Source organism: Schistocerca cancellata, chromosome 9 (assembly GCF_023864275.1).
Source record: "Schistocerca cancellata isolate TAMUIC-IGC-003103 chromosome 9, iqSchCanc2.1, whole genome shotgun sequence".
Classification (NCBI taxonomy): domain Eukaryota; kingdom Metazoa; phylum Arthropoda; class Insecta; order Orthoptera; family Acrididae; genus Schistocerca; species Schistocerca cancellata.
This window is the reverse complement of record NC_064634.1, coordinates 52,507,958-52,520,981: the sequence shown is the minus strand read 5'-3', so window position 1 is coordinate 52,520,981 and position 13,024 is coordinate 52,507,958. Positions and strand designations below refer to the sequence as shown.

Here is a 13,024-nt window from a genome sequence, read left to right as displayed (position 1 = left end):
TGTAATTTAGCAAAACATAAAAAATTCAATGGCTGTTACATCTGACGATTATTGTGGGAAAGAACTAGTTGTCTTTCAGTTTTTGGCAAAAACTGTCACTCGATGCTACTTGACAGGCGATAACTCGTTGTGGAGAGAAAATACCTTAACTGACAAAACATACACCGTTCTTTCGACGCAGCTTCTCGCCTTATCGTTTTAAAATCGAATAATTTATGGTACAATATTTTGCGATTACCAAATTATTTTAAAATGTGTGAGTCTAACAAACATAAAACTAAAACTTAAGTAGTTACAACTTGGAGAGGTAACCCAATTTAGTTTCCCAAAGTGGTATAGAATAAGGTTTTTCTGAATGTGTGTGTAAGAAATAACACAGCCATTTCTGAATGAGATATCTGGTTCTTCTGGTGCTGTTCAGCATTATTTTTGAGTCGACCAGTTTTCACTAACACTAACAGACTATATTGACATGTCCTATGAGGGGCTTGTCGGTAGTTGTAGCAGAGAATAATGTAGATTTTCTATTTAAAATTAATCAACTCTTATCTCGGTAAAACAACTGAATAAATAGTACAACACAGTATGGAAACCCGGTTTTATCCTCCTTTATTATGTTGTAAACGTAGTCTACTAGCAAATAGTTCAGAATTTCGTCATACAGTACTCATAAACCGTGTCGCGGCCAAAGTCAAATTTTTCTCCGCTTTGTAACTGTACACGCTTTTCATTTACATGTCGCCTTTGCAGAGCGCTCTGGAAACCAGGAAGTTGGTTATTAGCTTATTTTTCTGGAAACAGCTCTCGGATGAATTTGTAGGACAAACGACTTTTATATTTCGTGCATTCTGGGCGCTAGGTAGGAGGAGAACGAAACTAGATGAAAGAGACACATTTTAATTTTCAAAAAGTAGTGAAAGCTGGAGAGGAAAAAGTAATTTTGAATTGTGTGCCTGGGATATGGAAAGAGACTCAAAGTATGGAATTTTAGTCAGCGTTGAAGAAGGAGGAAGACAGTTTCATACATTAGCTACAGACTGTTGTTAAATTACGGAAATTCGTATTGCAACAAAAAGGAGGGAACAATATTTTGTGAAATGTAAAAGTGCTCCTACCGCCTAATGACGGCCAACTGCCGCCCCCCCCCCTCCTCCCTTCCACCATTCCTCCCGGAAATCACGGTGGATGTAACTTCCGGTCATGGAAATCCACACTCAGCTCGTATAATACACCAATGTCCTCACACGACGTTGTACGGCTTCCTGTAAGACGAAGGAGGATACGACGAAGACTGTCCCCTCCACGAAACAATGGTAAATGACCGCTGAATTCCATTCGACGCTGTATATTTCGCCAAGATAGAAGAATTAATTTCTTCTCAGATTTAGATATATCCGTGCTAATCAGAGGCTATTGCTTGTGCTAATTGCATTGCACAATAGCGGCACTATACTGATACGCTCGCAGCTCGTGGTCTCGCTTCCCTAGCACGGGGTCCCGAGTTCGATTCCCGGCATTTCAGGGATTTTGAACTGCCTCGAGATGACTCTGTGTTTGTGTTGTCCTCATCATTTCATCATCATTCATGCAAGTGGCGAGATTGGACTGAGCAAAGGTTGGGAATTTGTACGGGCACTGATAACCGCACAATCAAAACATCATCATTATCAACTATCTACATCTACATCTACATCTACATTTATACTCCGCAAGCCACCCAACGGTGTGTGGCGGAGGGCACTTTACGTGCCGCTGTCATTACCTCCCTTTTCTGTTCCAGTCGCGTATGGTTCGCGGGAAGAACGATTGTCTGAAAGCCTCCGTGCGCGCTCGAATCTCTCTAATTTTACATTCGTGATCTCCTCGGGAGGTATAAGTAGGGGGGGGGGGGCAATATATTCGATACCTCATCCAGAAACGCACCCTCTCGAAGCCTGGCGAGCAAGCTACACCGCGATGCAGAGCGCCTCTCTTGCAGAGTCTGCCACTTGAGTTTGCTAAACATCTCCGTAAAGCTATCACGCTTACCAAATAACCCTGTGACGAAACGCGCCGCTCTTCTTTGGATCTTCTCTATCTCCTCCGTCAACCCCATCTGGTACGGATCCCACATTGATGAGCAATACTCAAGTATAGGTCGCACAAGTGTTTTGTAAGCCACCTCCTTTGTTGATGGACTACATTTTATATGATCAATCCACTTCTAATCGTTCCGCACGCATACTCCCAGATATTTTACAGAAGTAAGTGCTACCAGTGTTCGTTCCGCTATCATATAACCGTACAATAAAGGATCCTTCTTTCTATGTATTCGCAATACATTACAGTTGTCTATGTTAAGAGACAGTTGCCACTCCCTGCACCAAGTGCCTATCCGCTGCAGATCTTCGCCCGCATCTCGTGGTCGTGCGGTAGCGTTCTCGCTTCCCACGCCCGGGTTCCCGGGTTCGATTCCCGGCGGGGTCAGGGATTCTCTCTGCCTCGTGATGGCTGGGTGTTGTGTGCTGTCCTTAGGTTAGTTAGGTTTAAGTAGTTCTAAGTTCTAGGGGACTTATGACCACAGCAGTTGAGTCCCATAGTGCTCAGAGCCATTTTTTTGCAGATCTTCCTGCATTTCACTACAATTTTCTAATGCTGCAACTTCTCTGTATACTACAGCATCATCTGCGAAAAGCCACATGGAACTTCCGACACTATCTACTAGCTCATTTGTATATATTGTGAAAAGCAATGGTCCCATAAACTCCCCTGTGGCACGCCAGAGGTTACTTTAACGTTATAAAGGCACATTTGCATGCCGAGTGTGAGTTTCCTCGGAAACGCGAAATATTAATTAAATAAATAATCAGTGACAAATAAATAAAGCCTATGGCACACAACTGCAGCGCTGTGTCGCTGATAAAACAAAAGCACAATTACGTTACTCGTATGTTTGATTAAGAAAAGAGAGCTCTGGTTGAAGTGGTGCGAGAAGCACGTATTTTATTTTATTGTCTGGCACACCGCCATATTTCATGTTATAGAAAATTACTGCGAGTTGCAACCACACTAGGCACTCGATTCTGTAAAGAATTTATATTTATAAAAGTAAGTAGGATTATGAACTGTAGGCTTATTCATTGAATATATCTGATTTAACTAACAGTGTAACTTTTTTATGTTTAGTAGACAATCACCTCTGTACGACGTTTTGGCATGGCTGGCAAATTATTGTAATATTGAGATTTAGATTATGAGTCCGCACCTACCGCAGCAGTCTTTGGAAACGATTTAACTACGAAGTCCGATTATTTCAATTTTATTTCACGGTCAACTACGAGTAACATTGCCTTTACGAAAAAGCCATTGTCAAGCGTCTGATACCGAATAATTATCCAGATAAGCAAATATCAATTACAATTACAATCACCATCATACAGAATAATTAACATTAAAATAATTAATATTTTATTTGATTTATATTTTATTTATTTTATATTGGCGACTGCGTGTCGGACTTGTTATTTTGTCATTTGTTACATTGTTCTCTTTGTTTCATGTAAAAAATCAACTTTCTGGACCTGGACGTCAATGTATGAGAGATAACAATTTTTGAAGACATTGCAATTCTGAAATTTTGCCGGAAGACGCAAAGAAGCTTCCAGCAAAATAAGGTAAGACGCAGCATCCTTGCATTGGCAGGCTTGACCAGACGTATAATTCAGTGTATTAGCTTTTCAGTAAATTCTGTAGTGTTTCTTTTCCGCATAACAGTTTCAGTGATAAATTTCATTCTCAGTACTTTTCCCTAAACAATAACGTATGCAACAATACCAATACACGAGTGTACAATATGGCCGACTTCTGTACGATACGTAGTAACATGGACAGCAGCCATTACCAATAATCTCAAATTCAGTTTATATTTTTAAATTAATAGACAGCCATTGTTGCTACGAGCGATTCATGCTCAACTGCATTTTATTTTAAAATCAGTGTCAAATATTTTCTTGAAACATATATCACGTGTGGCATGGTAATAACTAGAAAACAATACGCAAAAATGGAACAGCAAGGACGTACTATTCAGACGCAATCCGACTCGGACGTGAGACAAGTGTTAGAAAATGACTTTACGACAGCAACCGGTAGTGACGATTCATCAAACATTGACGCAAGTGTTGACAAAAATTTTGACAATAGGCCGTCCACCACAAAAATTTCAAAGTCTCAATCAGAGCCCATGTTAATGCATGACGTCACGTCTAATGACGCGGCGGGGGCAGAGACCTTGCAAACGGTAAACATTGCCGACATGTTACAAATGTTAATCAAACAGAACGCCGAAAACATGGCAACCTTAAAGACACAAAATGACGCAATTAAATCTGACCTCATAGCACTCAAGACAGGTAATGACACTTTATGTAAACGTGTGGAACTTATAGACGCCACACTGACCAAACAGATGACTGAACTCAGTACTAAATTTTCCCAGCTTAATACGAGACAAGAAAAGACTACAACTGACGTAGCACTTTTACAGACACAAATAAAAAACCTTAATGTCACGTGTGAAGTTCTTACTGAACAAATTCAAACATATCCTTCACTACATGACAACCTTGAAAAACGAATTACTGACGTACAGAATAAATTTGACAATGTTGAACAACACCTGACTGACATCTTACAATCTGATGCCACAGCTCATTTTGAAAATATTAATAAAGAATTTAATGATTGGGTAGTGAACAAAGACAAACATTTTGATACATGCTTACGTGAAAATTTACCAACAATTGTGCACGACTCCGTAGCGCAATACATTACTAATAACAAACAGCTGATCAGTGACGCAGTACAATCCGTCACTGCACCCATGGGACAATTCACCGATCGACCACAGTCTGAATGTAACGAAAATATCAGTCAAAATGTACAGTTCAGAAACCAATATACATTCGAGTATGATACACACATTCCGCACACGACAAATACACAAGAACAAAACGCACCACGACTACAACACATACCACGATGTGCAAACACAAACACAAGCTATTATCATGGTAAACCACAGCAACATTATCGTAATTACTCGCCAACTGGACATAGCAGTAATTACAGTGGGACAAATCCATATCATAATGCAAAGGAAGACGAAAGCTTAATGAAACACAGGCAATTTCAGATTTTTATCCCAGAAAAACGAACCATTCATCCGGTGATTTTTCTTAAATCTTTTAGTAACGCATTTCCACGCACTTGGAGTGACCGGAAAAAGATTTCATATATTGTCGGTTACATCCAAGGCGATGCAGCTGTCTGGGCATACAGTCAAGCTGACGTATGTACCACGTACAGTGAGTTTGAGCGTGCTTTTCTGAACAAATTCTGGTCGCAATCCGTCCAGGAGCGACTCAGAAGACAAATTTTAGAACCTGAAACTTTTAACAGTAAAAATGGCAACTTACGCAGATATTTTGAAAAATACTTGAACATGGGACACTTTTTAGACGAACCAGTCGCAACGCGTGATATACTCCGTGCGTTGAAGGCCAAATTGCCTTTCAACATTAAAGAAAAACTTCTACATATCCCGGATGACGATTCAGATTATTTTTTAACAGCTTTAGATTCGGTTGACATGTTACTTGAAGACCAGCGCTTCGCGCGGCAAAACAGCAGCCACAATGTTTACACTAGTGGTATGCAAAACATGCAGGCTTGCCAACACAATTCTGGCGCGCCCACAGTTGGATACGCGGTACAACAAAAACAGCAAACTCACATGCCGTCTCAGTACGGAAATCAAAATCAACACGCGTATTCCAATACAAACAATAGTTACAACAGTAATAACACTTCATGCGGCAATCCATACAAAAGGCACCGCGGTAATAAATACAACGGTAACAACGGATACAAAGGTAATAACAAAAACACAAACAGAAATAGAAATAATAATAACTACGAGCCAAGACAGCATCAAGGTTGGACTCGTAACGATCAGTACTTTCATTCAAACTCTGCTTTACCACAGCAGCCACCAGGACAAAATTGGAGCATACCTTACGACCGACAGGTAAGTTATAATGCGCAACAGCAACAACAACCGCAAAAGTTTGGAGATCATAATAGGCAATATCCGAATGTGAATATAATAGAAATGACACCTGATGCACAACCTCAATCTGTGTCAGTACCTAGTACAAATGCTAATCCAACAAACTAGAAACAGTCACTACTTTGCCCCAGGTCGTGGCTGAAGAATTCTTGGGGGGCGGCTTCAATGTTAATCAGTTATTTGACACCACACTTGAACAACAGAATAATGGTATGCCGAGTAATTCTAAACAAAAACTACCTGTTTTATTTATAAGATACAACCACAATAACAATATATCAGATGAACTTTTACAAGACAGTACACAATGTCGTTTAAACACAAATGAAATTGTTTTAGCATCCACTACTGGTGTAGTAGGTGGGATTCCAACTACTATTGTCCTAGATACAGGTGCAGCTGTGAGCGTTTTATCTTTTAATTTTTATAAAAAGATGTGTGAATTGGAACCTGTGCCTGAGTTTCCTGCCCAAAACTGTAAAATAACTACTGCACTAGGTAATAAGTCATGTAGGGTTACGAAGCAAGTTTTTGTAAACGTTAAAATAGGTAATGGAACCGTACAATGGCCATTCCTGGTTGTACAAAACCTTGTGACTAATTGCATATTAGGAATAGATATTATGAGCGAGAAGGACTGCATTATAGACTTCTCCAAAGGTAAATGTATTTTAAATGATAAAAGCAGGGTAATTATTATTGATTTGGACAGGAGAACTCTAAAGCATGACAAACACTGTACAGGGTACAAGGTTCAGTTAGTACTTGACAAAGACATTCAAGACATGCAAACACACTCATCTGACGCAGAGCTAATGGACTTGAAAACATTGCTTGATCATAAGATAAGTGAAGCTACAGCTCTCAGTATACATGAACGTATAAAACTACAGGAAATGTTATCCAAATATTTACAAGTTTTTACCAAACGATTAGGTGTTATCAACACGTATGTGTACAAGATTGAAGTTAAGCCTCACAAGATCTTCTACCACAAGACATATAACGTACCGTTATCTCAACGACCTGCTGTGTGGCAAGAATTAAAACAAATGTTAGACTGGAAGGTCATTGAACCATCCACCTCACCTTACTGTAGTCCTCTACTTGTTGTCAAAAAATCAAATGGAAGCATTAGGTTAGTGTTAGACGCACGAGCTATTAATGAAATAATTTTACCGGTTCACACAAAACCTGAAAATTTAGAAGAGCAATTACAGAAATTTCTAGATGCAAAATATTTTTCCACAATAGATCTCGCTAATTCGTTTTGGCAGGTGGGTATCACTCCTGATTCACGGAAATATACTGCATTTATGTTCGGGGGGCGAACCTATCAGTTTTGTGTTCTACCCTTCGGACTGAATGTCAGCTCTGGGGTATTCATTACAGCCCTGGATACCGTGCTTGGCGACGATTTAGTTGAGACAGTCACACACTATGTAGATGATATACTGATAGCTACACAGTCTTGGAATGAACACGTTGACACACTTCAAAGAATTTTAGAAAAATTTGCACAAGCTGGAGTCACAGCCAACCTAAGAAAATCAAAATTTGGTTGCAGTGAGATAAAATATTTAGGACATATCATTAATTCACAGGGCATACGTCCTGATCCCAGTAAATTAGATGCTATCAGAAACTTTCCTAGCCCTCGAACTAAAAAGCAGTTAAAATCATTCCTTGGGCTATGTTCATTTTTCAGACGTTTTTTGCCACAACCACTTTTGAACAGTAAACATCTGCTAAATCTACTCAGAAAGAATCAAGTTTGGATCTGGTCGGAACAGTGCCAGAATGACTTTAATACAATTAAACATGCTTTAGTGAATGCTAACATATTGAGCCATCCAGATTTCAATTTAGATTTTTGTATGACTTGTGACGCTTCACGTACTGGCTTGGGCTGTTGCTTATTTCAAGTTGTAAAGAATAAAGAAAAGGAACAGATAAGAATTATTGGGTTTGCAAGTCGTACTTTAACTGAATGTGAGCGTACATACTCGACTACTGAGTTAGAAACACTTTCCATAGTATGGGCATTCAAGAAATTCAATTATTATTTATTTGGAAAACATACAGTGATTTACACCGATCACCAGGCCCTGACATTTTTGTTAACTTGTAAACTTGTACATCCTAGACTATCACGATGGGCAGTTACACTTCAGAACTACTCTTTTGAAATTAAGTACATAAGAGGTAAGGACAACACCATTGCGGACACTTTGTCTAGACTTCCACAAGGTATGAATGATACCAACAGTGACTTAGAAAATATAAATGACTACAGGATTCTCTTAATGCAAGACAAGCAGTTTCACCAATATTATATTGATATGTGCAGAAACATGGCTGAATTACAAAAATCTGATCCTCACTGGTATAAGATAATAACATTACTGGTAGAAAAACAAAATCATCCTTCGACTAAGTATTACAAGTTACACAATGATGTGTTATTTTATCGACGACATCCAAATGCTACTAACTGGTGTGTATGCATTCCCGAAGAGTCTGAACGTAATTTAATTTGGCACACACACTTAGTTTGGGGTCATTATGGGACGAAAAAGTGTTTGGCAAAGCTCAGCACATACTGTTATTTTAGCAATATGAGAAGAAAAATTTACAGGGAACTGAAAACATGTGTCATATGTCAAAAATCAAAACCTCAGAATTTATCCACAAAAACAGATTTACATTCTATTTTACCCAGTAAACCCCTGGAAATTCTGTGTACTGACATCAGTGGACCGCATCCAGCAAGCTCTGGAGGCGTCAAATATATCTTAGCTTTTTACGATGTATTTTCTAAACATGTAAAACTTTATGCTTTAAAATCCGCCACTGCAAGTGCTATAATACGAAGATTCTCAAGTGATTACCTGACGCACGTGGGAAAACCTAAAGCAATTCTGTCAGATAATGCAGCATACTACTCTGGGTACAAATGGAGAAATTTCTTGAAGGACAATAACATTAAAAGTATATTTATTTCGAGGTTTAGTCCACAATGTAACGCGACTGAGAGACTTTTCCGAGAATTAAATCGATTCATGAGGACCTATATTTCATCAAAACATACTAATTGGGTGTCCTACCTAAGTCTTTTCGAAGACGTACACAATAACTTAAATATTTACGATACAAATTACACACCTAACGAGATCATGTTCAATTGCAAACAGAACGATCAGTGGATAGAACCATTACCTAAGTTGTCAGACAAGGAAATCACACCTGAACAGAAAATAAAAGAAGTATTGACTACATTGACACATCACGCACAAATACGAAACAAACATCACAGAAACATAATAAAAAGAAAACAAAAATTCGAGGTAGGAATGCTTGTACTACTTCGTACTCATCATAAATCTGTTGCACTCAAACGACGCAACGCTAAGTGGCGTCTGCTATATGAAGGACCTTATATAATTGTTAACATACCGCACCCTGGTGCGTATCTGTTACAACATCGTAGAACTAACAAAATTATTGGGCTATACGCACACCGAGATCTTAGAGCATTTCATGCTGAATAATGTCAAAGTCATACCCATCAAAACATTGCTAAGCAACTCGTTACAACACAGATAATAAGTAGTATAGAAATTTTCATTTCAGCGTTCCAGAGTCGCAGTTGAAGACAGAAGAACTTTTCTTTCAACGCCGCGGCTCCACCGAGAAGACTGAATAGTAAAGTAAAATTTATGATTACGTAGCAGTGAATGATATATTAATTTTTCACGGAACATTTGTGACTGTAGGTACCACTGACTTGGTATGACACCTGACGAACTGACAGACGTCATCTGTGAAGCGATCTTTTACTTTGAGAAATAGATTAGACGCACATCTCTCAACACGAAAAGCATCTACCAGTAGTCAAGGCCACACAGACACTCTACACACACGCACAAAACGCGAGGAATCGAACATTTTCTCTCTCTTACTATTTTGAATATTTATTGAATAGTGAAAACGCCTGGTCTTGCCTACTGATGTAATGAATGTTGTGTCTAACCTATCTTAATTTCAGATGACATCACAAAACCGATAAAGAGGACGTAAATATCTGCAATTCATGTAATCAAATGTGACACAATGTAATAACCTATAGCGATGTAATGATGATGTAAACATGTTTATGTGCAACTGTATTATGTTTATACTAAGAAAATATGTGACGTGTGTATGTATAATTACTTTTTTTTTTTAACTGATGTATCATGTAAAAATTTGAACAAAACGAATGCCAAAAAGACATTGCATAGTGAACCTCTGTTCACGGACATTAACGAACATTACTAACTCTGCAACTACGCAGAAACCTATGTGAAGGAAACGGTTAATGCCATTCATAATGCATTGTACCTATGTAAACGCGATGAACGATTTCCTTGATTAATAACTACGAACATTTAGGTGAGCTATATTCAGCAAAAAACTGAAAATGTGAAGTGCATAATTCGTGCATCGTCTAGTGACATTACTACAGTACCTAACTTCAAGATGTTAACTGGATTAAATGGACACAAAGTGCCTGTCCAGAAAACAACACGACGGGTGGAAGAATTTTGGTTGGAACTTCAGGGAATGAAATGTTCTCGAAATGTGACGGACACTCTTACCTGGACTGTCCTAGGATCGACGCCAGCTATGTGCCGTCCGAGGTTCTACAACCAAGCTTCCACGGAATGTAAAAAACGAACTGCACGTGGACCAATTACTCGGCGGGTCACGTCTGATCTGTAATAAGCAATGCTTTTACTCACAACGAACTGCATCACAACGACTATAATGAAAATAGGAAATGGACACGCTTATGTATTAATCACGTTGTTATACAACGATGTTACTGTGATCAAAAAACTTTACCACGACGATACTAACCTGTAAAAAATTATTGTGCAGCAGATGAATATGAACTGTGATAACGACACGATGTGTATAGGTCAACGCACCTGAAACATACGGACATTTTTCTTTGAAGTATTTCAAAACAATACTATGTAACTAAGAACATTCAACAATCTAAGTTGTATTGTGTTATAACGAATATTGTAAATTTAAAACTAAGTTACCTGTCATAGAATGTAGTCTTCATATGTAATCTTGGTTGAATATTTTCTTGGTGCAACGACTGAGAGACGCGCGCACACGAACAATATGAACTGCAATACTGTGCCGCGTGATCTAACTGTACGCACTCTATCTGCCAACATAAGAACTTTTACGGCGCACCCGCGTCATTCAAATTTTGTATATAATGAGTATAATGTGGGTCATGTAAACAGTTGTAGATAACTTAGATTTTCTTGTGCCTTTAGGTGAATTGCTCGCCTGCAGGTGTGTCCTTTCGCCTCGCAATTCAGGGGGCAATATAAAGGCACATTTGCATGCCGAGTGTGAGTTTCCTCGGAAACGCGAAATATTAATTAAATAAATAATCAGTGACAAATAAATAAAGCCTATGGCACACAACTGCAGCGCTGTGTCGCTGATAAAACAAAAGCACAATTACGTTACTCGTATGTTTGATTAAGAAAAGAGAGCTCTGGTTGAAGTGGTGCGAGAAGCACGTATTTTATTTTATTGTCTGGCACACCGCCATATTTCATGTTATAGAAAATTACTGCGAGTTGCAACCACACTAGGCACTCGATTCTGTAAAGAATTTATATTTATAAAAGTAAGTAGGATTATGAACTGTAGGCTTATTCATTGAATATATCTGATTTAACTAACAGTGTAACTTTTTTATGTTTAGTAGACAATCACCTCTGTACGACGTTTTGGCATGGCTGGCAAATTATTGTAATATTGAGATTTAGATTATGAGTCCGCACCTACCGCAGCAGTCTTTGGAAACGATTTAACTACGAAGTCCGATTATTTCAATTTTATTTCACGGTCAACTACGAGTAACATTGCCTTTACGAAAAAGCCATTGTCAAGCGTCTGATACCGAATAATTATCCAGATAAGCAAATATCAATTACAATTACAATCACCATCATACAGAATAATTAACATTAAAATAATTAATATTTTATTTGATTTTATTTTATTTATTTTATAACGTCTGTAGACGTCTCTCCATTGATAACAATATGCTGTGTTCTGTTTGCTAAAAACTCTTCAATCCAGCCACACAGCTGGTGTGATATTCCGTAGGCTCTTACTTTGTTTATCAGGCGACAGTGTGGAACTGTATCGAACGCCTTCCGGAAGTCAAGGAAAATAGCATCTACCTGGGAACCTGTATCTAATATTGTCTGGGTCTCATAAACAAATGATCTACAGAGTAGATTGTGGGTTTCGAAATAAGACATGATACTCGAGCAAAAAACATGTTCTAAAATTCTACAACAGATCGACGTCAGAGATATAGGTCTATAGTTTTGCGCATCTGTTCGACGACCGTTCTTGAAGACTGAAACTACCTGTGCTCTTTTCCAATCATTTGGAACCTTCGGATTCTCTAGAGACTTGCGGTACACGGCTGTTAGAAGGGGGTATATTGATACCCTGATTGATATCTACAGGGTGGTCAAAAATAGTCTGAAAGGCTTGTGTGTTGTTACACGGTAGACTGTGCTGAGAAATAATTGTTAATAAAGAAGTCTGTACATATCGCAGTTTTCGAGTTAATTAGCATTGAAGCTAGCCAATCAGGCCGTTGATTGCGCAAACTTGTCCCATGCCCCATTTTTGTATCGCTGTGTTGTTTGGTTTTTGAAAATCCACCGAGAACACATCTGGCGAAACTGTCTTTGGCGGGCAGCTTGAGCTAGTGCACAACGGCCTGATTGGTCAGCTTCAACGCTAATTACCTCGGAAACAGCGCAACGTACTGCATTAATTTTTTTGGAATTATTTCACAGCATAGCCTACCTTACAACA

General features: G+C 38.7%; 1 long non-coding RNA gene across 1 annotated transcript; it reads right to left on the bottom strand.

Moving 5' to 3' along the window:
* Positions 1-10,637: 10,637 nt before the first annotated feature.
* LOC126100675 (uncharacterized) lies at positions 10,638-11,396 on the bottom strand. Its single transcript, XR_007522200.1, has 3 exons — positions 11,203-11,396; positions 11,012-11,082; positions 10,638-10,867 (listed from the first exon to the last, which is right to left on the bottom strand). It is a non-coding gene; the product is annotated as an uncharacterized LOC126100675 (long non-coding RNA).
* Between the last annotated feature and the right edge of the window lie 1,628 nt (positions 11,397-13,024).